This window comes from Narcine bancroftii, chromosome 6, assembly GCF_036971445.1.
Source record: "Narcine bancroftii isolate sNarBan1 chromosome 6, sNarBan1.hap1, whole genome shotgun sequence".
Classification (NCBI taxonomy): domain Eukaryota; kingdom Metazoa; phylum Chordata; class Chondrichthyes; order Torpediniformes; family Narcinidae; genus Narcine; species Narcine bancroftii.
The window spans coordinates 185,834,978-185,859,538 of record NC_091474.1 but is presented as its reverse complement, the minus strand read 5'-3'; the positions used below and the strand labels follow the sequence as shown (position 1 = coordinate 185,859,538).

General features: G+C 43.5%; 1 protein-coding gene across 4 annotated transcripts in view; it reads right to left on the bottom strand.

Annotated features, from left to right (window-relative positions):
• LOC138736854 (protein LEG1 homolog) overlaps positions 1-24,561 on the bottom strand; it is a 205,760-nt gene that overhangs the window by 175,657 nt on the left and 5,542 nt on the right. The gene's annotated exons all lie outside the window — the stretch shown is intronic.

Genomic DNA, 24,561 nt, shown 5'->3' with positions numbered 1-24,561 from the left:
AGGAAGACAGCGAGAAAAGGGTAAGAGACAGAGCTGAGGGAAGGCGACAAGAGAAGAAGTTGGAGGCGGGGTTAACAAAAGCCAGAGAAGTCTATGTTAATGCCATCCAGTTGAACTGAACTGGATGAAGTTATTCCTCTGATTTGTGCGTGGTTTTAGTCTGTCAGTGCACAAGACCATGGAGAGACATGTCAGCAAAGGAATGGGATGGAGAAGTAAAATGGGTGGCCACTGGGAGATCCATGCTATTGTATTGGTCAGAGCCGGGGTGTTCAACAAAGCAATCTCCTAGTCTGCACCCAGTCTCTCCAAAATAAAGGAGATCACAACGGGAACACCGGATGACCCCTGCAGATTCACAAGTGAAATGTTACTTCACTTGGGAGGACCGTTTGGGACCCTGAATGGTGTCGAGGGAGGAGGTGTGTGCGCAAGTGGAGCATCTCCTGCAGTCACAAGGACAATTGGTGGGGAAGGAGGAGTAGATATGGGAGTCACAGAGGGAGCGGTCCCTGTAGAAGGCAGAGAGCGGAGGAGAGGAGAATGTGCCAAGCGGTGGGATCATGTGGTAGTTGGCAGAAATGATGGAGGAGGATGTGTTGGATGCAGAGGCTGGTGGTGAGGACAAGAGCAATCCTGTCCTGGTTGCACGTGGGGACAGAGTGAGCCAAAAGAAATGTGGGAGCAATGGAAGATATGTGGCTAAAGGCCGAGTTAATGGTGGTAGAGAAAAAGCTGCATCGTTTGTAGAAAGAAGACATCTCTGATGATTTGGCATGGAAGTCCACATCCAGTGTGCAGATGCGATAGAGACAAAAGAATTGAGAGAATGGAATCCTTACAGGGGACAGGGGGTGAAGAGGTGTAGCAGAGGTAGCTGTGGGAGTTGGTGGGTTTGTAGATGTCTGTCGAGTGTTTGGCTCCCTAGATGGAGACCGAGAGAAGAGAGAGATCGAGGAACGTAGAAGTGTTGCTAGAGATGGACAAAGTGAATTGGACGTCGGGGTGGAAGTTGGCAGCCACATGGATGAAGTTGACAAGCTCATCATGGGTGCATGAGGTAACACCAAAGTAGTCATTGATGTAACAGGGGAAGAGCTGAGGGGCCTTTCCTGTGTGGACTTGCAGCATGTATTGCTCCACATAACCAACAAAAAGGCAGGCATAGCTGGGGCCAATGTGGGTACCCATAACTCACCCTTTGACTTGGAGAAAGTGGGATGAGTTCAAGGAAAAATTATTAAGAATGAGAACAAGTTTTGCCAGCTGGCGGAGGGTGGTGGTGGATGGGAACTGGTCAGGTCTAATGTTCAGAAAGAAACAAAGACCTTTGAGGCCTTCAGTATGGGGGATGGAGGTGTTAAGGGATTGAATGTTCATGTAAACATGAAGCGATCAAGTTTAGGGAACTGGAAGTTGTTGAAGAGATGGAGGGTGTGTGAATTCTTTCATGGTAGGTTGTGGCATGTGAGGTATGGAGCTGTGGTAGCGAGATGGCAAGGTACCTGTGCGTCGTGCTGAGGATAGTCTGTAGGATATGGCAGGAGAAGCAAAGTGAGTCAATACCATGCAGGTACCTGAGATCCTGGTGGGGGCTAAACTGGAAGGCTTGGAACCAGAGCTGGAATCCACATGGCACCATATGGAAGTGGATGCAATGGGTGAACTGCAGAAGGTTACAGAATTGGAAAGTGATGGTTCCGATTATGACAGTCATATCTAGTCCAAATACCATCACAGGTCTAATAAAGACATCAAAATTACAAATAATCTGCTTCAGCTTTGGAGAATTCCCTGTGAAAATGATGGAATGGAAATTCACTGTGTAAGACACCAGCAGTGTGCCAGACATTCTAAAGTGTCAAGGAGCAGAAGTGTGTGCAGTTGGTATTACGAAGTTGAAAGGTCTGAAAGTGGATAAATTACCTGGATCCCAGAGTTTTGAAAGAGGTAGTTGAAGAAATTGTGTTGGCATTGGTAGTGATATTTCAGGAATCACTATATTCTGGAATGGTTCTAGAGGAATGGAAAATTGCACATTTAAGAAAGGAGGGAGACAAAAGACCAGTTAGAATCTAGGATGAGGTATTAGTGCACTTGGAAGGCACATGGAAAAATAAGTCGAAGCCAGCATGGCTTTCTGGAAGGAAAATCTTGCCCAACAAACTTATTGAAATTCTTAGAGGAAATAACAGGAAGGACAGATAAAGGAGAGTCAGTGGATATGATTTACCTGGATTTTCAAAAAGTCTTTGACAAGGTGCCGCACACAATGCTGCTAAGCAAGGTGAGAGCCCATGGTATTACAGGAAATAAACTAGCATGGATAGAAGATTGGTTGACAGGGAGGAGGCAGAGAACAGGAATAAAAGGGGCCTTTTCTTGTTGCTGATGGTGACTAGTGGTGATCGGCAGAGCTCGGGTCTGGGGCCACTTCTTTTCACGTTATACGTCAATGATTTAGATGATGAATTAGATCATTTTGTGGCCAAGTTTGTGGACTATTTAAAGATCAGACAGGGACAGGTAGAGTTGAGGAAATACTGAGTCTATAGAAGGACTGACAGGTCACAGTGTTGGGGAAGGAATAGAGTGTAGATATGTTACGATGTGGAAGAAATCTTATGCAGATATGTTGACACTAACATAGTTGGAAAACAGCCTATTTTAATGCAGTACTTGGACTTGCCAAATTGTGTTCAGCAAAATATATTTGGAAGCTAAAGTTGTAGCCTTGACTGTGGTCAAGGACACTAACAGTGGTTAATGATGAGTTTTTCTTACAATTAGACAAAACTAAGGTCTAAGTAAAAAAAGCTGTAGTCAAGATCTAGATATAGTTTGTAAAATTTTTAATTAAATTATTAATTAAATAATGTGATCATAATTTGGCCCTCTGTATAAATACTCATGGAGGTACATTTTAGAGTTGGTTAGCAGTGCTGTCTGCACTCCTTAATATATCATGTGAAAATAAAGTCTGTGAAACGATACTCAAGGTCCCAGAGAGATTAATTTTGTTGACAATGATGGTGGAAGGAATAAAAGCATAGACTATTTTCTAAATGGATGATTGAGTTCAGAAATCAGAGGTCAGAGGGACTAGTGAGTCCTCATGAAAAATTCCCTAAAGGTCAGTATGCACGTAGAGTCAGTGGTAAGGAAGGGAAAGGAAAAGCTAGCATTCATTTTGAGTGATAGAATATAAAAATAGGGATGTGATGTTGAGACATTTGTTAGACTGCACTTGGAATATTGTGAGCAGTTTTGGGCTCCATATCCAAAGAAAAAATGAGTTGGGATTGGAGAAGGTCCAGTGGAGTTTTATAAGGATGATCCCTGGAGTGAAAGGATTTTCATACAAGGAGGGTTTGCAGGCTCTGGGATTGTACTCACAGGAGTTTAGAACAATGGCAGGGGGGGTGGGGGGGGGGGGGGGGAAGAAACTCAATGAAACCTACCAAATACTGAAAGACCTGGATAGAGTGGATATGGAGAGGATGTTTCCTATTGTGAGGGAGTCTGGGTCCAGAGGTCACAGCCACAGAATACAAAAACATCCTTTAACCAGGCCTGAATTTGTGGAATTCTTTGCCGTGGATGGCTGGGGAGGCCAAGTCACTGGGGTTATTTAAAGCAGAGATAGATGCATTCTTGATCAGGAAGGAAATTAAGGGTTTTATGGAGAAAGCAGAAGAATGGGGTTGAAAGGGATAGTAAATCAGAGGTGATAGAATGTCAGGGCAGCCTGATGGGCTGAATTACCTAATTCTGCTCCTTGTCTTATCATCTTAGGATGACTTCTAACAACATGTATATCTATATATTTTCTTTATCCTCCCTTTAAATGAAAGGAATAGTAAAACACAAATGTGTGCAGACACCATGGTTGAAGTAAAAACACAATGCTGGCAAAACACAATAAAAGGCATTGATGTGTGCTCTGTAGTCACCATTGCACATGCTCAATAATATTGTGAGAATAGTTTTTATGGATTGCAATAGAATTTGCAATTTGGTTGTTCTAGTGAAGTTTGAAATTCTTAATATGATCATATGCAATTTATGCTTTGATTGCTTTTAAAGAAATAATTGTATTTTGGGGCAGCACGGTTAGCGTAGCGGTCAAGCCAGAGACCAGGGTTTGAATCTGTCACTGTCTGTAAGAAGTTTGTACATTCTCCCATATTTGCATGGGATTTCTCTGGGTACTCTGGTTTCCTCCCTCTGTTCAAAAATATCCAGGAGTGTAGGTCAATTGGGTATAATTAGACAGGACAGACTCATGGTTCAAAAGGGGCTGTACCGTGCTGTATGTCTAAATTTTAAAAAATTATATCGTTTAAACTGACAACAAATAGTATATTGGACAAAGGCAATAATGAATCATAATTTACAGGTCATTTTTTTTGTTTTGAATATTTACAAGTGGTAAACAGGTATCAATAGTTTGATGTTTTCTGTTTCCAGTCACATGCAACCGATTTTCTAATTAAATATTCACTTTCATGGCATCAGCCACATAACTAATCTATTTTCTGGAAATATATATTCTGTGTTTTAAAAAAAAACAAATCCTTTCATCTTATTATATTTTTTTAAAATTTTAATTGAATTTAGACATATAGCATACTAAAAGGCCATTTCAGCCCACGAGTCTGTGCCGCTCAATTAACTTACACCCCCGGTACGTATTGAACAGTGGGAGCAAATCGGAGCGCCCAGGGAAAACTGATGCAGACTCAGGGAGAATGTACAAACTACTTATAGACAGCGCAGGATTCGAGTCCCAGTCCCGATCACTGACATAAAGGCATTGCACAAACCGCTACTCCGTGTTGTCCAATCTCCAATGTGAGCACTTTATTTTAGTAATTACACATTGAAAACAAAATGCTTGGTTTCTGCAGAAAATGTACCTTGTTTAGGTGGGGCATGGGGACTCATCCCAATTTGTGTATTGAAAACGGCACCAAACTTGAAATGATCATCTCAAGATGTGAACAAAGACGCAAATTACTCAGTTAACCCACATAAAATAAATGATGAAAATGCCCAATGGTTATTGGCAGCCTGTTATATGGTATCATTATAATGCCTTGTTGATGTCAGTATCAAAGTTGCAATTTAGCAACCATTACTGAAATGTGTTAATAATGGCAGTCTTGGAAGCTGTTACAACTACCACAGGCTTTTTTCCTGACATTGAACAGGAAGAACTACAAGAGGAAGCTAACAAGGCAACTGTCACAGCCAGTGTAGGTAGGATGATAGGGCTGCTGAACTTCAGAAACATCTCACCCAAGAGGTGGTTGCCACACAAAGGCAATTATAACCTCAGAAGGACAGCTAAGGTAAACTCCTTAACTTCTATTTCTCACTACTTTCCTTAATCCTACATCTCTTTTACAAGTACAGAAAAATCCCTGGTATCTGGAATTCAAGCAACTGGCAAAAAAAAAATCTGGGTAGCACGGTTAGTCCAAAGCTGTTACAACACAGTGATCCCGCTCTGCCTGTAAAGTGTTTGCATGTTCTTCCTGTGTCTGCATGGATTTTCCCCAGGGGCTCTGGTTTCCTCTCACTGTTCAAAATCATGCCGGGGTTGTAGGTCAATGGGTGACACGGGCATTTGTGAAAGGTCCTGTAACCATGCTGCATGTCTAAATTTAAATGTAATAAATAAATATAAACTTAATTACATAAAAATTTAAATAAAAAGTTTAAAATTGTAAAAGTAACTGTTTTCCAAAGCAACACACAACCCCTTGGTGAAGATGGGAGCAAACATTCTGCCAGCGGAGCACCCCAGCCGTGCTCCGCCCATCACAACTGTTTGAATAAAGTTAAGTTTGAATAAAAAGGCATCACTCAGGATGAAGAGCCGGCAAATGCCGCTCACCCCTGGGGGTGACTCTACCAAAGTGTTTCCCTATTTCTTAGTAAGAGTCTTTACTTTTATTATTATTCTTAAGGATATTAGTAAGGATTTATCTGTAAACTTGGGGGGAGCATTAATTATGATGGTGGCACAGTTAGCGTAGCAGTTAGTGCAATGTTGTTACAACGTCAGCAACCAGGGTTCAAATTTGAATTTAAATTTTGTAAGTTACAGGAATTTCCTGATTAAAGTAAACTTTACATAATTAAGGACTACAATACTGATTTTTTTTCAAATTATTTTAAACTGTGTTTTTCTTAATGCACGTGTATTAGTGGGCATTGTAAGAGTATGTCTCAGGCAACCAGAAAATTTGCATAGCCAGCATCCACAATAGCCATAGGTGCTGGATACCGGGGATTTTACTGTATTAGCTATTACTGTGATCATAGCATAAGAGAGTCAATCCAGCAGCATCCCTTTGTTCAGTCATTTATAAGCAAGTTCTGTGGCACATTGTGAATATCTATAAATTCTCTTTCTCCAGTGAGGGCAATGCCTTTACAGCGCAAGCAATCATAGTTTGTACATTCTCCCTGTGCTTGCGTGGGTTTTTCCCAGGGGGGTCCTGTTTCCTCCTACCGTTTGCAACATACCAGGGGTGTAATTGAGTGTAAATTCTGGCATGGGGTTGTGGGCCGAAATGGCCTCTACCATGCTGTGTGTCTAAATTTATGGGGCAGCACGTTTGGCGTAGCGGTTAGTGCAATGCCTTTACAGTGCCAGCAATCAGGACCGGGGTTAGAATCCCACTCTGTAACAAATTTGTACGTTCTCCCTGTGTCTGCGTGGGTTTTCCCTGGGGCTCTGGTTTTCTCCCACCGTTCTAAAATGTACTGGGAGTGTAGGTCAATCAGGTGTAATTGGGGGCTCCTGGGCCAAAATAGCCTGTTACCATGCTGTATGTCTAAATTTAAAATTCAAACCAACCAAAGCAATTATGCCATAGCATCTTAGAAATTTAAAGCAACCAGCAGGGTTTATTGTAAAAGCACAATGCTGAATAAGCTCAGTGGGGGAAACAATGTACTTTATGTAGCAAAGATAATGATATATTACCAACATTTTGGGCTTGAGCTCTTTATCAAGGTATTATTTAATGTTTATTGTATGAGTTTCAAGTGGGAATAGGCACAAGTTCCACAAAGGTACCCCTTATTAACCCCTTATTACCCCTTGTTAACATACTTTTGTTTCAATCAATACACAGAATAATTTCTGGCACTATTGCACCTTCATAAGCACACAATTAAATGAAACTTAATAATGTAAATTTTCTGTTTTGGATTCAGGAAACAAGTGAAATGCTATCAAGTGCTTATAATAATTCACTTTAAGCACATGACAGGGTTCAATAAGTAAGAAAACTTGAATATGCTCATCTGCCATCTTCAGCCTTCTAAAAATAGGATAATTTGCTATTTCTGCAATATACAGATACAAGATTATATTATCAACTGTTCCATCTCGATTAAAGTGAAACCAATGAATATCCTAGCACATTCGAAGATAATAGTTGTGTATAAATGTGTGTTTATGCTCGGAGTAAAGACCTTAATATGGCTTGCTGTTATTACCTCTCAATATTTTTTCCATTATAAACATTGATTTACGGTTTTGTAATGTGATCTGATACGCTCACTGGAAAATAGAAAGATCCAATTCTTCACATTTTCAGTAGCACAGATGACTAGATGTTCCTGCTTCTCCAGTGTGGGATGGAACTACAGGCTTTTCTTCACTGGCAATGTTTTTTTTTTAAAAAGCATTTGTTGCTTGCTCCTTTATATATTTGGGTGAGGGGTGGGGTAGTCGGGGAGTGAGGGGACAGGATAGAGAACAGGGAGGGTGGAGAGATGGTTAAGGCTTGAGAGATAGGCAAATAAAGCAGTTCTCAGTCAACCTTTCATCTACTCCACCATTGCCCACGAAAGGTGATTTCAAATTTTTCATCTGCACAACGTTGACAAGTGCTTTAGACAACATGCCTGCATTAGACAAGGTGTTCACTAGCTGAAGGTAAATTGAATCAATAACTCATGGCACCATATCCCATCTGGCTGATACTGAGGTGCATCATGGATATGACCCTAGTGGACCTCCTTGGCTCATGGACAGGTTGTTGTGTACATACATTCCAATTATGCAGTTGGTGTATGTTTAAGTAGATCCCCAATTTGAGCAAACAAAGAATTGCTGGAGGAACTCAGCAGGTCAGACAGCATCCATGGGTAGAAATGGTCAATCAATGTTTCAGGTCTGGATCCTTTATCGAAATAAAGGGACCCAACTTGAAAAGTAGATGGACCACTTCTACCTATGGATCCTGTCTGACCCACAGAGGTACTCCAGCAATCCTTTGTTTGCTTAAGATTCCAACATCTGCAGTCATTGTGTTTCTCTAGAATCCTAATTTGTCCTGAGTTGGCTGATGTTAGCCAAGGTAATGATAAACACACTGCATTGGCTCAATTATCATGGTTTGTGAGGCTTCATTTCTTTTCATGAGCACTTTTAAACAATCCCTATTGGAAAATGCATATGTGAGTCACCATCAATTGGGTTGGATTCTGCATTTTACTAATATACACTTTCAAGCTTACAGTTACAAAATTATTCCTCAAGCATGGTAAAGGAAGGCTGGGCTGCATACCCCAACACCCCATCATTGCTCAGTATTATAGAATGAAATAAAGATATGGAAGGGAAAGCAAAAGCATATTTTACATTAAACAGAATATTAAAAACTCTGGAAATTATTCTGATAATTGATGGAAATCATTTCAGATATATTATTAATATGCATTATTTAAAATAGATCACTAGTCAAATTTTTTTAATTAAAAAAATTAAATTACTCATCAACTGCTGGGTAATTTTAGAAATTACATGAAATGTAAAGGTGCATAATGGGAGTTAATTATGTAGAAGAGTAAAACATCTGTTTAAATATTAAAATATTTTTCTTGTAAACATTAATTGTGTAACTTACAAATTGAGGAATAAAGCAATGTGCTATTTTAGACTGTTCAATTTTTAAAACAAAAATAATTTGTGGATATCACTGACAAGACCAACATTGATAGTTCACCTTCACTGCTCTTCAGGAAGGTGGCTTCAGGGTCCATTTTTTATTGGTCTGGGTATGCTCGTGACCAGACTGAGTAAAGAGAACAGATTTCCTTTATTCCCTTTGACCTGTATTCATGTTCCCCAGCTGTCATAGCTGGACTTGAATTCACATCACCAGATCATTAACGTCAAGCTTCTGAATTACTGACGCAGAATTTTAACTGCCATTCTCATTCATGTTCAATCAATGCACGTTTTAGATCACAGATGAAGAGAGAAATGAACAGATAAGATTGAACACAAGACTCAAAGCAGATGCCATAAAAACTGTGTCTCCCAGAAATGTCAAACCATTCTGTGCAGCAAAGCTTTTTACAAGAATGAATTGATAACATTTAATATAATTAGAAGAAAGAAGTAACTGATCCACTTCAAAACAACCATAGCTTCTATTCAAAAACAAATCTGGAACAAAGTGTCCTTTATTGCAATCTTTGAGGAACAATGCCATTATTTTTGGAATGAGGCTGCTGTGTAAAATACAAATTGCAGATGCAGTAAACCACGAATATAGTACACCTTAGAATGACAATGTTTGCTGCTTTGTGCTTAGTTTTGTTTATTTATGGACAAAGTTCCAAATTATTACGATTTTTGAGGATAACGTTTTTCTATTGATACATTCAGAGCCAGACTCGGTCAAATTAAGAACAAACCGGGAACATTATCTCTTCATCTTTAGATTCTCTTCCAATTTTATTGGAAAAAGCTGACCAGTTTCTCAGCACTGGAAGCACTTTTATTGCCAAATTGAATTATAAGTGCAGATACAAGAGACTGCAGATGTTGGAATTTGAAGCAAAAAGAAAATCAAAGTATTGAAGGAGCTCAGTGGCTCAGCAATACCTGTGGAGGGAAATGGGACAGCCAACATTTTAGGTTGAAACTCCTAATCTAGACTGAAAGAGTAGAGGGGAAATAGCTAGTATAAAGAGGTGAGAGGATGGGAACAAGCAAGAACTGGCAAATCTAAGTGACGAGGAGTTGAATGGCAAAATACATTCCCTGAAACACCTCACCAGTGTGGTGAACTGCTCAATACCTGATTATCTGGTTCCACCCTGTCCTGTGATTGTACCCATGGCCAGTCCCTCTTTGACTTCTTTATCCAGAAGGCCTGGGTCACGGTACAGGATGAAGTCCCTGTCCATTGTGAATAAAAGCCTGTAAATCAGTGACTCAGTCTCACCCTCTCGAGTTATTTACTGAGCGTCAATTTTATTCACAATTTTTTTTGTTTTCACGCCAACAATGGACCAACTCCTGAAACCCGACAACCTGGAGATTGACCCACAGTCATCTGATGCCTCAGACAGCTTTGAATTCTGGCTACGCTGTTTTGAAGTCTTCCTACAAAACTCAGCCATTATTGTGGCCACTGATGCAAACGGACTGCATCTTATCTTCTCCCGGGTCAGACCCCAAGTGTTCCCAATGATGAGACATGCCACCACATATGTGGAAACAATGGATATGCTCAAAGGCCAATACAGGGAGAAAGTTAACGAGGTATATACCAGCCACATGCTGGCCACCCGCAGACAGTGACTGAGCGAATCAGGTGATGAGTTCCTCCGGGCACTGTGGAGACTCGCGCAGGCATGCATCGTTCAGGCCAAAACACACAAGACCTGATCTGGGACACCTATATTGCAGGCATCAGGTTTGACTACATGCGCCAGAGGTTACACAGGTAAGTTAGACTTAAAAGGGATGATCAATCTTGCGAAGTTGCTGGAGATTGTCCTTCACACATGGAAGCATACTCTGTGAGTTGGCCCACATGGGGGTCAACATCCTGGGACGCGGGTCTACAGGCCAGTGGTCCATTACTGCACCCGATTAACGAGCCCAACTCAGCCGCTGTCTTGTAAGAGCACCTGAAGTGCGACTTCTGCGGCCAGGCAAACACCCCTGACAATGCTGGCCGGCGAGAGATGTGACATGCTCCAAGTGCAGAAACAAACACCACTATGCAAGAGTATGTGATCACAGCCCTCCAGCCACAGCACTGCCATGTTCACGGCATGGCAGCCATCATCTTGGATACCAGCATCTTCCGGAGACAGTGCCGCAGTATGGGGTCTGCCATGTTGGATGCTACTGACTTCCAGGGAAACCCACACTGCCACGTGGGTGCCGCCATCATGCCACAGATGGCGACTCAGCACGGGTCAGACCACGAACTGACTCTGGTCTCAATGGTGCTGGATCAGAACAGCCCTCACCAACTCGCCCACTCCATGATGGACATCTCCATCAACAACCAGGTGACTAAATGCCTTTTTGATGGTGGGAACATCAAGATCTTTATTCATCCTGACACTGTCCAACATTATTCCCTTGAGGCAAAAGTGGTAACCTTCAAAGTTTCCCTAGCCTCAAAGTCTCACTCTGCAGAAATCCGCAGCCACACTACGATGATACTGACCGTGTGTGGCATCGCAGCCATCATCTTGGATGCCAGCATCTTCTGGAGATGACCATACTGCAGCATGGGGTCCGCCATGTTGGATGCTACTGACTTCCAGGGAAATCCATGCCGCCATGTGGGTGCCGCCATGTGGGTGCCGCCATGTGGGTGCCGCCATGTGGGTGCCGCCATGTGGGTGCCGCCATGTGGGTGCCGCCATGTGGGTGCCGCCATGTGGGTGCCGCCATGTGGGTGCCGCCATGTGGGTGCCGCCATGTGGGTGCCGCCATGTGGGTGCCGCCATGTGGGTGCCGCCATGTGGGTGCCGCCATGTGGGTGCCGCCACGTGGGTGCCGCCACGTGGGTGCCGCCACGTGGGTGCCGCCACGTGGGTGCCGCCACGTGGGTGCCGCCACGTGGGTGCCGCCACGTGGGTGCCGCCACGTGGGTGCCGCCACGTGGGTGCCGCCACGTGGGTGCCGCCACGTGGGTGCCGCCACGTGGGTGCCGCCACGTGGGTGCCGCCACGTGGGTGCCGCCACGTGGGTGCCGCCACGTGGGTGCCGCCACGTGGGTGCCGCCACGTGGGTGCCGCCACGTGGGTGCCGCCACGTGGGTGCCGCCACGTGGGTGCCGCCACGTGGGTGCCGCCACGTGGGTGCCGCCACGTGGGTGCCGCCACGTGGGTGCCGCCACGTGGGTGCCGCCACGTGGGTGCCGCCACGTGGGTGCCGCCACGTGGGTGCCGCCACGTGGGTGCCGCCACGTGGGTGCCGCCACGTGGGTGCCGCCACGTGGGTGCCGCCATGTGGGTGCCGCCATGTGGGTGCCGCCATGTGGGTGCCGCCATGTGGGTGCCGCCATGTGGGTGCCGCCATGTGGGTGCCGCCATGTGGGTGCCGCCATGTGGGTGCCGCCATGTGGGTGCCGCCATGTGGGTGCCGCCATGTGGGTGCCGCCATGTGGGTGCCGCCATGTGGGTGCCGCCATGTGGGTGCCGCCATGTGGGTGCCGCCATGTGGGTGCCGCCATGTGGGTGCCGCCATGTGGGTGCCGCCATGTGGGTGCCGCCATGTGGGTGCCGCCATGTGGGTGCCGCCATGTGGGTGCCGCCATGTGGGTGCCGCCATGTGGGTGCCGCCATGTGGGTGCCGCCATGTGGGTGCCGCCATGTGGGTGCCGCCATGTGGGTGCCGCCATGTGGGTGCCGCCATGTGGGTGCCGCCATGTGGGTGCCGCCATGTGGGTGCCGCCATGTGGGTGCCGCCATGTGGGTGCCGCCATGTGGGTGCCGCCATGTGGGTGCCGCCATGTGGGTGCCGCCATGTGGGTGCCGCCATGTGGGTGCCGCCATGTGGGTGCCGCCATGTGGGTGCCGCCATGTGGGTGCCGCCATGTGGGTGCCGCCATGTGGGTGCCGCCATCATGGTGCAGATGGCGACTCAGCATGGGTCAGACCACGGACTGACCCTGGCCCCAGTATTGTGTGAATTCAAAGCTATTTTAAATAGTCATCCAATAACTAAAATTTTTGTTGATTCAAATGACATTGAGGCACTTATGCTGAATCATCACTTACTTCTTAAATCTAACCCTTTAATGCTTCTGGGTCAATTTCAGAATGAAGACATTTATGTAAGACACAGATGGAAACAAGTGCAGTTTATTGAGGATTTTTTTGGAAAAGATGGATTAAAGAATATCTTTCATTATTACAAGAAAGACAAAAATGGTCTAAAGCTAAATGCAATTTTGTATGCAGAGACATTGTAATTATCATGGATGATTCTGCACCAATAAATTCTTGGTTGGTGGGGAAAATCATGGACACAGTTCTGGACAAGAAAGGTTCTATTCGGCAAGTGCAGATTAAAACCAAGACTGTTTACTAAAATAGACCTATTACTAAAATCTGCCTTTTACAAGATGCAGAAAGTTTTGATTTCTAACCTTATAATTACCATATTTACTTGTGTATCTGTTATTATATATTAGCCATTAATTTCTATTATAATAATTAAGGCTGGAATGTAAAGGTTAAAACCTTGTGTTTTTAATATTTATTTAATTTTGTGCCTATCTCTTTAAGGAAAAGTATTGTTTGTAGTGTTACCATAGTGATCATGATGTAATATGCCGTAATATCCACACATACTAAGAGTTTGCATCTCATTCTTTGATGAAACTATGAAGGGAACGTAAGCTCGAGATAATTTTCTTTGAATTAATCTTATTTTGTCTTATTTCATCTTATTTCCTTTTGTATTTCTCTTTAAAGTTGAATATCATTATATCTTTAAATATAGATGATCACTTTGTTTATTCATTGTTATGAAAATCTTAATGTGAAGTTATGCAAAATGTTTATCTCTTTTATCAATTAATTAAAACTGCATCTACAAAGTTTGGTTCATTGGATTAATAAACTAGTAATTCAGAATATCGTTCTTGTGTTTACTTGAAGAGGACATGTTTTGAAATTAGGAAATGCTAGAACCTGGAAACTGTTGTCCATATCTTGTCATGAGGAATGTGCCAGCACCTCAAAACCCTGCACGATGACCTCTGCCACACCAGTGTCACAAGATTTTTTTCACTTTATCAGATCTCAGAATTTGGCATACTCCATTGGGGATATCAGAGACATGACCAGGCACTGCAGGGTCTATGTGGAGTGCAAGCTGCACTTCTACCAACTGGATGGGGCGCACCTGATAAAAGTCACATGTCCCTTTGAACACCTAAGCGTGGACTTCAAGGGCCCCTTCCCTCCACCAACTGCAATGTATACTTCCTCACAGTTATCAATGAGTATTTGCAGTTCCCCTTTGACATCTCCTGCCCCGAAATGACTATAATTTCAGTCATTGGGGCCCTGCGCTCACCCTATTTGGGTACTCGTCGTACATCCACAGCGACTAGGGGGTCCTCGTTTATAAGCGACGAGCTGCACCAATTCCTGCTGGACCATGGGTTATAACCCCTAGGGGAACAGTCAAGTAGAGAGAGAGAGAGAGAGAGAGAGAGAGAGAGAGAGAGAGAGAGAGAGAGAGAGAGAATAACACCATGTGGAACACCATCCTCCTTACCCTAAAGTCCAGGGGACTGCTTACTGGCAGGAGGTCCTTCCAGAGGCACTCCATGCCACTCGATCTCTGCTATGTACTGCCACTAACGCTAGGCTTCATGAAAGAATTTTCTCCTTCCTCAGTAAGTCTGTGTTGGGGACCACACTATCCTCCTGGCTGACCTCTCCAGGGCCGGTCCTACTACAAAAACACTTGAGGGGCCCATAAAACCAACCCCCTGATCGAAAAGGTTCAGCTCCTCTACGTGGACCCCCAATACATGTATGTGACCTACCTGGATGGGCGCAAGGAAACTGTCTCCATCCAGGACCTCACACACACGGAGGTCTCCGAGGAGCATAGCCTCCAAGCAACACTCCCCCTCCTTCCATGGGCATTAAATACACCATTGCACTCTCCCCCCCACCCTAGTCACTCTAGCCAAGCTGTCATGCCCCCAGCAGATTGACACAGTGCTGGAGGTCTGGGATGAGACAGGGGCCCCAGCGGCAACCCAATAACTGGCTCTCTGCCAATCAGTATAGAAGATCAAGCCACCAGACCAGCTTAACCTGTAAGACACTGTGCCCCTCATCACCCCGCTGGACAATTAAAAAAACAAGAGGTGAATGGCTGAACTCCTGTATTCCTAATTACCTGTTTCCAGCCCACTCTGTGACTGTACCTGTGGCCCGTCCCTCTTTGACCTTGTATAAAGCCTCTAACACCTTGACCCTTCCTCAGAAATCCCAGGTCATGGAATAGGATGAGGTTCCTGTCCATTGTGAATAAAAGCCTGTAAATCAGTAGGCCCTTTCAAACCACCATGTAAAATGGGGTTGCCCGGTTAGCGCTCCACTGACGTGGCACTTAGAAAGGGTCTGACCCAGTCAGCGTGGTCCAAATCCAACCATGTCCCTGACCTACCTCAGAGGTAGTAAACTTACCTAGGTCGCGTCCACGGGCGATTTGAAAATGAAAACTCAGTCTCAACCTCGAGTTATTTACTGCGCGACAATCACATTATCACTCCATTTGTGTATTAAGTTCCATTTCAACAAAGTAAAATAAATAATGCCAAGAGCAACATTATATTAAGCACTTGAAATTCTGGATCATTGCAAAGCACCACACAGGAGTACCACTCATTAATCTGAATAAGAGCCATTCAGTTGTACCAAAATCACATGTTCAATCAGAGATGGTATAAAACTAAGGTTTCCACTTGTCTGACTGTGAATATTGATGGAGAGTCACACAAATACTGCAGCTATGTTAGAGAATTTACAAATCCTCCACTGAACATAAAAAAAAATGTGCAGGAGTGGCCATCTGGCCTGTTGAGGCTGCTCTGCCATTCAATAAGAATGTTTCATGTTGTAAATCGGAAAGGATCATTTCATGCGTGGTCTTCTCTGCAATGGAGACCCTGAACAGATGGGGGATCACTTCATTGAGCACCTTTTCTCGGTTCACTGCAATGGCAAGGATCTCCCAGTGGCCAATCACTTAATTTCCACTTCGCATTTCCGCATGCACATGTCTGCCATGGCCTTGTGTACTGGTTGAGGCTACACGCAAATTAGAGGAACAGCACCATATATTCTATCTTGGCATTCCCCAACCAAATGGCATCAATAATGACTTTTCCAATTTCTGGAAGCCTCTCTGCCCCAACTTCCCACTTTCCCTCATCTCTCTGGCTCATTCTTCTCTTTCTCCTCTCCCCACTCTCCTCACTAGCCTGTCACCTATAGCCCCCTTCCCTTCCTTCCACCCATCACAGTACATCCTTCTCAGTCCCTTCCTTCTCTGGCCTCCTAGCTTTCTTTTATCTCCCTCCCACCTGTGTTCATCTAATACTTGTCAGCCTATGCACCTTCCCCACCCTTTCTATTTGGATGTCTGCCTGGTTTCTCACTATTCCTGACTATTCCCAAAAAACATCGACTATCTTGCTTTCCATGGATGCACCTGACTGGCTGAGTTGCTCCTCAAATGTGATGGCATGCCCTCCACTTGTCCGAATGACTCCTGTCTCAACCACTCTCAACATCATCCAGTCTTCTTAGCACCTAATTAATCACCCAAACATTCACTACCTCCACTGCCAGTGGACCATTGCTGCATTACGTCCTGGCTACAAAATACATTGAAATGCTTGTCTAGGCTATTTTGACAATTCCCAAGAATGACAAGGATTGCAGGAGCATTAAAATATCACCATCTGCAATTTGCCCTAAGTCATTGTTTCTTCCTGGGTCTAAAAATTGGAACACACTGCCAAACAGCATGGTCCAAGAGTCTGAAGCACATAGGAGACAAATCAGGAAGATGACTCATCATCGCCTTTCAAGGGCAATTTGAGATATTGTCAAAGAAGCCCAGTTCCAAAAGATACATTTCATCAATATTAGCTGTTAACCTTGTTGAGGGGTAGGGGTTTTGAAAATTTAAATTTAATTTTATAATGTCCATTCTTTATTATTATGCTTGTGCTTTGGGAATTCATACGTATGATTACTTTTGTAGGGAAGACAGTCCCTACTACTTTTGTAGTGCTTTCCAGAATTGTACTGTATAAATTTATTATTACTGAAAATTAATAGAAATATCTTAAAAAGAAAGAAAATATATTAAAAAGAACTGGGAAATTACAATAGAGTGGAGGGATAATTTGACTTCATTGCTGGCATTAACTAATGGACCACTTATTTGATCTTCCATTGAAGTAAACCACAAAATTCTGTAGACAATGTGTTTGAAGTAAAAAAAAGATCAGCAGGTCAAACAATGTCGTTTATGTAGCAAAGGCAAAGATACATAACTAACGTTTCAGCTTGAGCCCTTCATCAAAGAATGAAAAAATGCAGGCAAGCATCTGAACACAAGTGTCGGAGGTGGTGTGGTGGGAGGGGAAGGGGGTAGCAAAGCCAAGAGATGATAGGTGGAGAAAGGAGGGAGGGGACAACAGCAATGAGGAGGAGTAGGGATGACTGGGTGGGTAGAGGAACTGGAAAGATAGGAAAAGGGGGAGGGGAAAGAAAAGGCAAGCAGGTTTAGTGGAAGGCAGTAAAGTCAATGTTAATGTCATCGGGATGGAGAGTGCCCAGTCGGAAAACAAGGTGTTGTTCCTCCAATCTGTGGCTGGTCAGATGGGATAGTACTCAAGGCCATGGACTGACACGTGAGTGCAGGAGTGAGACTTGGAATTGAAATGGATGGCCACTGGGAGGTCGCTGTGGTTACGAACAGAGCGGAGGTGCTGAGCGAAACAATCTCCAGTCTGTGACCGGTCTCTCCGATATAGAGAATGCCATAAAGATGCAGTAAATAAGTCCTCTGGATGTACAGATGATCTGTTGCTTCACTTGGCCCTGTGGTGAAGGAAGAGGTGCGGCACAAGTGTTGCACCTCTTGTGTATACAGGGTGCCAAGGGTGCGATGGGTGGGGAAGGATGACTACATGAGGGAATTACAGAGGGAGTGGTCCCTGCAGAAGACCGAGAGGGGAGAAGGAAAAGTGTGACTGTTGGTGGGATCCTGCTGTAATGCCAGAAATTCTGGCAGATAATGTGTTGGATGCAGAGGCTGGTGGGGTGGTAGATGAAGATGAGGGGGATTCTATATTTGTTGTATCTAGGGGCAGAGGGGGCCAAGGCAGATGAGCAGGAGATGGAGGAGATGTGGATGAGGGCTCATTGGAGGGGAAGCCACATTTGTGGAAGAAGGCAGACATTTTGGAAGACCTTGACTTCCATTGAAGGATTCCATTCGATCTTCCATTGAAGGCATCAACCCAACAACACAGGCAGGATTGCCTAGGCAATATAGAAAATGCCTGACTTTAATTTCCAGTCATCTTAATGGAAAAATCTTAAAATTCATAAATGGAAATAGAGAGTCTAAAAACAGGAACATTATGATGCATGTAAAAAAAACACTGGATGTTATTGTTTTACACTGAGGAGTGGAGAATGCTGTTTTATCAGGTTGTAATTGTGCAAACAGATGATAATAAACTTGACAAATATCACACTGAAAATTTTTTTTTAATTTTTTTTTAAATTAGAAATCTGGCTTCCAAACCAAGGCTCATGGGATTGGGGGCAAAGTATTGATGTGGATTGAGAACTGGCTGGCAGGTAGAAGACAGAGAGTTTGGATAAATGGCTCATTTTCTGAGTGGCAGGCGGTGACCAGTGGGGTGCCACAGGGATCTGTACTGGGACCCCAGCTGTTCACAATTTACATTAATGATCTGGATGAGGGATTTGGATGTAATATCTCCAAATTTGCAGATGACACTAAGCTAGGAGGGGTTGTGTGCATGGAAGAGGGGGTCAGGAAGCTCCAGTGTGATTTGGATAAATTGAGGGACTGGGCAGATACATGGCAAATGCACTACAATGTGGATAAATGTGAGGTTATCCACTTTGGTAATACAAACTGGAGGGCAGATTACTATTTGAATGGCAATAGATTAAGAGATGGGGAAGTGCAGAGAGACCTAGGGGTACTTGTACATCAGTCTCTGAAGGTGAGCATGCAGGTACAGCAGGCGGTTAGGCAGCAGAACCCAACAAGCAGTGGGAGCCAACAGGGGCTGACAGCCTCACAGGACTGTTTCAGCCTTCGGGGCCGCACTGTGCGGCTCAAAAGATGGCAGAGCAATGACTGTCTTCCCTACCCATAATCCCTCACGCAGCTGGAACTGTTCTGGGATTCACAGAGCGGTTCCAGCTGTATAGGGGATTATGGGTAGGGAAGACGGTCATTGCTCTGCCATGTATTTATGACCAGTCACTCTGCCTTCATCGGATCCGGAAGGTGCGACGAGGCGTCTCTCAACATGAATGCAACGTTGGAGCAACCTTTTAGGGCTGCTCTATGAAAGGTACATTTTGTGCTTTCCCTCTGCCTCCAGGGGTTACCGGTTTAACATTTTGAATAAGCAATATAAGGAGTTATGAAAAAAAATCTTTTTATGCATAGAATTGTGATTTGGAATATAATGCTTGTAAGTGTGGTAGGTGCAGAAGCAATCCAATCTTTTAAAAGAAAAATTAGTTTGACACTGGGAAAGCAAGTAAAATTGTGGGGAATAGCACTGAATGGATCCCTTTAGTTGTCAATGTCAAATAGTCTAATGGCAACTTGGACAGGCAGAATATGAAAAACCAATAGTATCCTTGAACAGTGAAACAAGAGAAGCTCGGTATTGCCCCATTCCCCGAAACAAAATATTGGAGGGAAGCTGGGGAAATGCAATAGCTATTCACAACAGATGCAAGCACTTTACGAAAGAAGCTAGTCAGCAAATTCAAATGACGATGAAGGTGTTGAGATCATATCTGTGGAGACGGGGGATAAAGGTTAGTTCTATGTTTTAAGTCAATTTTACCAAGTCTCTTGCATTGTGGATTCTGCAGGGTTTTGCTTTGCAAGTCATCCAGCAGCCCTCAGTGATTTGCATTACTGATGTTGGCCGCTGCCAAGCAGGCTTGAGGCAGGACCGCAGGAGCATTTAATTAGTCACTTCTGTCGGGGAAGTGTTTTCAGCACAAACAAATGTGTTAATGCTAAACTTTTTAACATTTATTTAATTAATTTTACGGGTTGATTTTTAAAGTTGGGTGGGGAGGCAGGCGCGTGACGTTGATCGGGCGGTACTTACCTTGCTGTTCACTTGGTGAGGAGCTTTCAGCTGGCTGGCTGAGTCTGGTGACTGCTGGTAATTGTTTATTGTGGGAGGGATGAATTGGGTAATTAAGAAAATTAGCAGGAACCAATAAAAAGGAGGGCTTGCTAAAGAAGCAGCCCAATGACTGACAGAGTGGGACTTCAGCTCAAAAGGCTTTGGTAAGCTGAGGAAGAGCTCCCAATGAGGTAAAGTTTGGCAAGTCTTTTTTTTTAAAAAGTTTATCTTTTTTTAAAAACTTTATTTATTTGTTCAAAAAACAAATAATATGACATATACAACAATTAAACATAAACATTCTTTTTTATATATATATAAAAAATAAAAGAACCCCCCCCCCACTCTCCTAAGGAGAGCCATAAAGAAAGAAAAAAGAAAAAATATTAAAGAAAAATTAAATATACATATTAAGATCTAATCAATGTAAATTGAAATGTAAATATTCTGAATATAACGACCACTTATTAATAAAAACATTATAATTATCACGTGAAACATATGTAGTTTTTTCCATTATTAAACAATATTTCATCTCATTATGCCATCTATTAATATCAATCATATTTGTATCTTTCCATGTACTAGCAATACATTTTTTTGCTACGGATAAAGCTAAATATACAAAAGCAAGCTGAAACTTATCTAATCCCAAGCCTTTCAAAGGTTGCAAACTACCCAATAAAAATACAAAGTTTATCTTAATTACTCTAAACTGAAGAGCAGGTGATAGGGCAGTTGAGTGCTTCGATTGCAGGATGTGGGAGGTTAGGAATGGCACAGATGTTCCCGATGATGACACCTGCAACAGGTGCATCTAGTTGAAACTCATGGAAGACTGGGTTAGGGAACTGGAGTTGCAGCTGATGAACTGCAGATCATAAGGGAGGCCGAGGCGGTCACTGTCAAGAGTTAGGGAAATGGGTGACTATGAGGAAGTGGGGGGAGAGAGACACACATTACCCCTGCAGCTGTTGTTCCCCTCAACAAATACACTGCTTTGGATACTGTTGGGGGGGGGGAACAATCTACAGGGGATGTCATGGAGGTTGGGTCTCTGGCACAGGGGGTTGCTTAGAAGGGAAGGGGGTAAAAGAGTAGGGCTTTTGTAGTTGAGGACTTGCTGGTTAGGGGAGCAGATAGGAGGTTTACTGTACAGGGTTGGGGATCCTGGTTGGTATGTTGCCTCCCAGGGATTTGTCAGATAGAGTCCACCGCATTCTGGATGGGGAGGGTGAGCAGCCAGAAGTAGTAGTCCACATGGGAACCAATGACATAGTTAAAAGTGGGGATGAGGTCCTGAAAGTTGGGGAAGAAGTTGAAAAGCAGGACCTCAAGGGTGGCAATCGCGGGATTGCTGCCTGTGTCGTGCGCTAGTGAGAGTAGAAATAGGAAGTTGTGGAGGATGATTGTGTGGCTCAGTAGCTGGGGCAGGCATTTAGATTTCTAGATCATTGGGATCTCTTGGGCAAGCCTGACCTGTACAAAAGGGTCTGGCTGCATTTGAACTAGAGGGGACCAATAGCCTGATGGGCAGATTTGCTAGAGCTGTTGGGGAGGGTTTAAACTAGTTTGGAAGAGGGGTGGGAATCAAAATGAGTAGGGAGGAAGAACACCTAGATTGGAAGGAATGGAGGGGCCAGAATGTAAAAATAAATGGAGGGAAGAAGGTAAAGGTATTTGATAACAAAAGGAGTACATGAGGAGGTCAGTCACTGAGTGCATATATCTTAATGCAAGGAGCATTGTAAATAAAGAGGATGATCTTAAGGCATAGATGGCCACATGGAAATACAATATTGTGGCCATCAGTGAAACTTAGTTGCAGGAAGGGCATGTTTGGCAGTTAAATATTCCAAGATTCTGTTGTTTTAGGCATGATTGAACAGAGGGATAAAAGATGGAGGAGTTACATTGCTTATTAGAGAGAACATTACAGCAGTGCTGTGGCAGGATGGTTTGGTGGGATCGCCCAGTGAGGCTATTTGGGTAGAATTGACAAAAAGCAGAGGCATGGATATGTTAATGAGAGTGTATTATAGACCACCAAATAGGCTAAGGGAATTAGAGGAGCAAATTTATCAGGAGACTGCATAAATGTGTAATAAACATAAAGTGGTAGTTATGAGATATTTCATCTTTCCGAGTACTAACTGGAACACCCATACAGCAAGAGGGCTAGATGGGTTAGAGTTAAGTGTTTTCAGGAAAGTTTTCTTCTTCAATATGTAGAAGAACCAACTCAAGAGGGGGCAGTATTGGATTTCCTATTAGGGAATGAGATGGGTCAGGTGACAGAGGTTTGTATTTGGGAACACTTTAGGTCTAGTGGTCACTGTTAATTTTAGGCTGGTAATGGAAAAGAATAGAGGTGGGCCAAGGTTGAGATTCTTGATTGGAAGAAAGGAAAATTTTGAGGGGATGAGAGAAGATTTGGAGGGTGTGGATTGGGATAAGATAAATAGAGGATATTGAAAGAAGTTCTGAGAGTGGAGAATCGGTATGTCCCTGAGAGGATTAAAGGAAAGGTTAAAAACTGTAGGGAGCCTTGGTTTTCAAAAGATATTGGGAACTTGGTTTGGAGGAAGAGTTGTGTACAACAGGTATAAACAGCAGGGAATGGATGGACTGCTTGAGAAGTATAAGGAGTGTATATATAAAAAAAAGGAGAGATGAAGTTGCTTTGGAAGGCAAACTAAAAATAAATCCAAGGGTTTTAAATTAGATCGTGTTATATGGCGAGCTCTCCACTGGCCACCGTGACAGAGGTGCACCAAAGAAGAGGTACAAGGTCTGCCTAAAGAAATCTCTTGGTGCCTGCCACATTGACCACCGCCAGTAGGCTGATATCGCCTCAAACCGTGCATCTTGGCGCCTCACAGTTCGGCAGGCAGAAACCTCCTTTGAAGAAGACTGCAGAGCCCACCTCACTGACAAAAGACAAAGGAGGAAAAACCCAACACCCAACCCCAACCAACCAATTTTCCCCTGCAACCGCTGCATCCGTGTCTGCCTGTCCTGCATCAGACTTGTCAGCCACAAACGAGCCTGCAGCTGACGTGGACAGTTACCCCTCCATAAATCTTTGTCTGCGAAGCCAAGCCAAAGAAAGAAAACTAAAAGAATAGTGAGGGATAAAATTGAACCCCTTGAAGATGAGGGGGGGGGGGAGGGTAAGCTCCAAAGGAGATAGGTAACATATTTAACAATTTTAAATGATATTTTTCTTTCGTATTCATTAAGGAAAAGCATATTGATCCAGATGAAGTGAAGAAATATGGTAGGGAGGTCATGGATAATATAAGGATTAATGAGGAGATAGTATTGGCTATATTGAAAAAGATCAAGGTGGATAAATCTCCAGGTCCTGACAAAATATTCCCTAGGGCCCTGATGGAGGTTAGTGAACAAATAGTGGGGGCATTGACAGAAATATTTGAAATGTCACTGGCCACAAGATAAGTAAAAGGATCCAAAAGTAAATCTGGTAATTGTAGGCCTGTAAGTCTGACGTCAGTGGTAGGTAAATTAATGGAAAGTGTTCTTAGAGATGGTATATACAACTATTTGGAAAGACTGGGATTGATTGGGAGTAGTCAACATGGTTTTGTACATGGTAGATCATGTCTAACAAATCTTGTAGAGTTTTCAAGGAGGTTACTAAAAAGGTTGATGAGGGGGAAGGTGGTGGATGTTGTCTTTTTGGACTTTAGAAAGGCTTTTGATAAGGTTCCTCGTAATAGGTTAGTAAGGAAGGTGGAAGCATTAGGTATTGATGATGGATTCAGCAATGGTTGGATAGGAGATGCCAGAGAGTAGTGGTGGAAAATTGTTTGTCAAATTGGAGGCCGGTGACTCAGAGATCAGTTCTGTGTCCACTGCTGTTTGTCATATACATGATCTAGATGATAGGGTGGCAAATTGGATTAGTAAATTTGCAGATGATACAAAGATTGATGGTTTTGTGGACAGTGAGGAAGATTGTCAAAGCTTACAGGATGATAGAGAACACTCAGAAGAGTGGGCTGAAAGATGGAAGATGGAGTATAATACTGATAAATGTGAGGTGCTACATTTTGGTAGGACTAATCAAATAGGACATGCATGTTAAATGGTAGACAATTGAGGCGTGCAGTGGAACAAAGGGATTTAGAAGTCATAATTCTCTGAAAGTTGAATCGTGTGGTGAAGAAGACATTTAGTATGTTGGCTTTCATAAATCAGAGTATAGAATTCAGGAGTTGGGATATTATGTTGAAATTAAATAAGGCATTGGTGAGACCAAACTTGGAATATTGTGCGGAGTTTT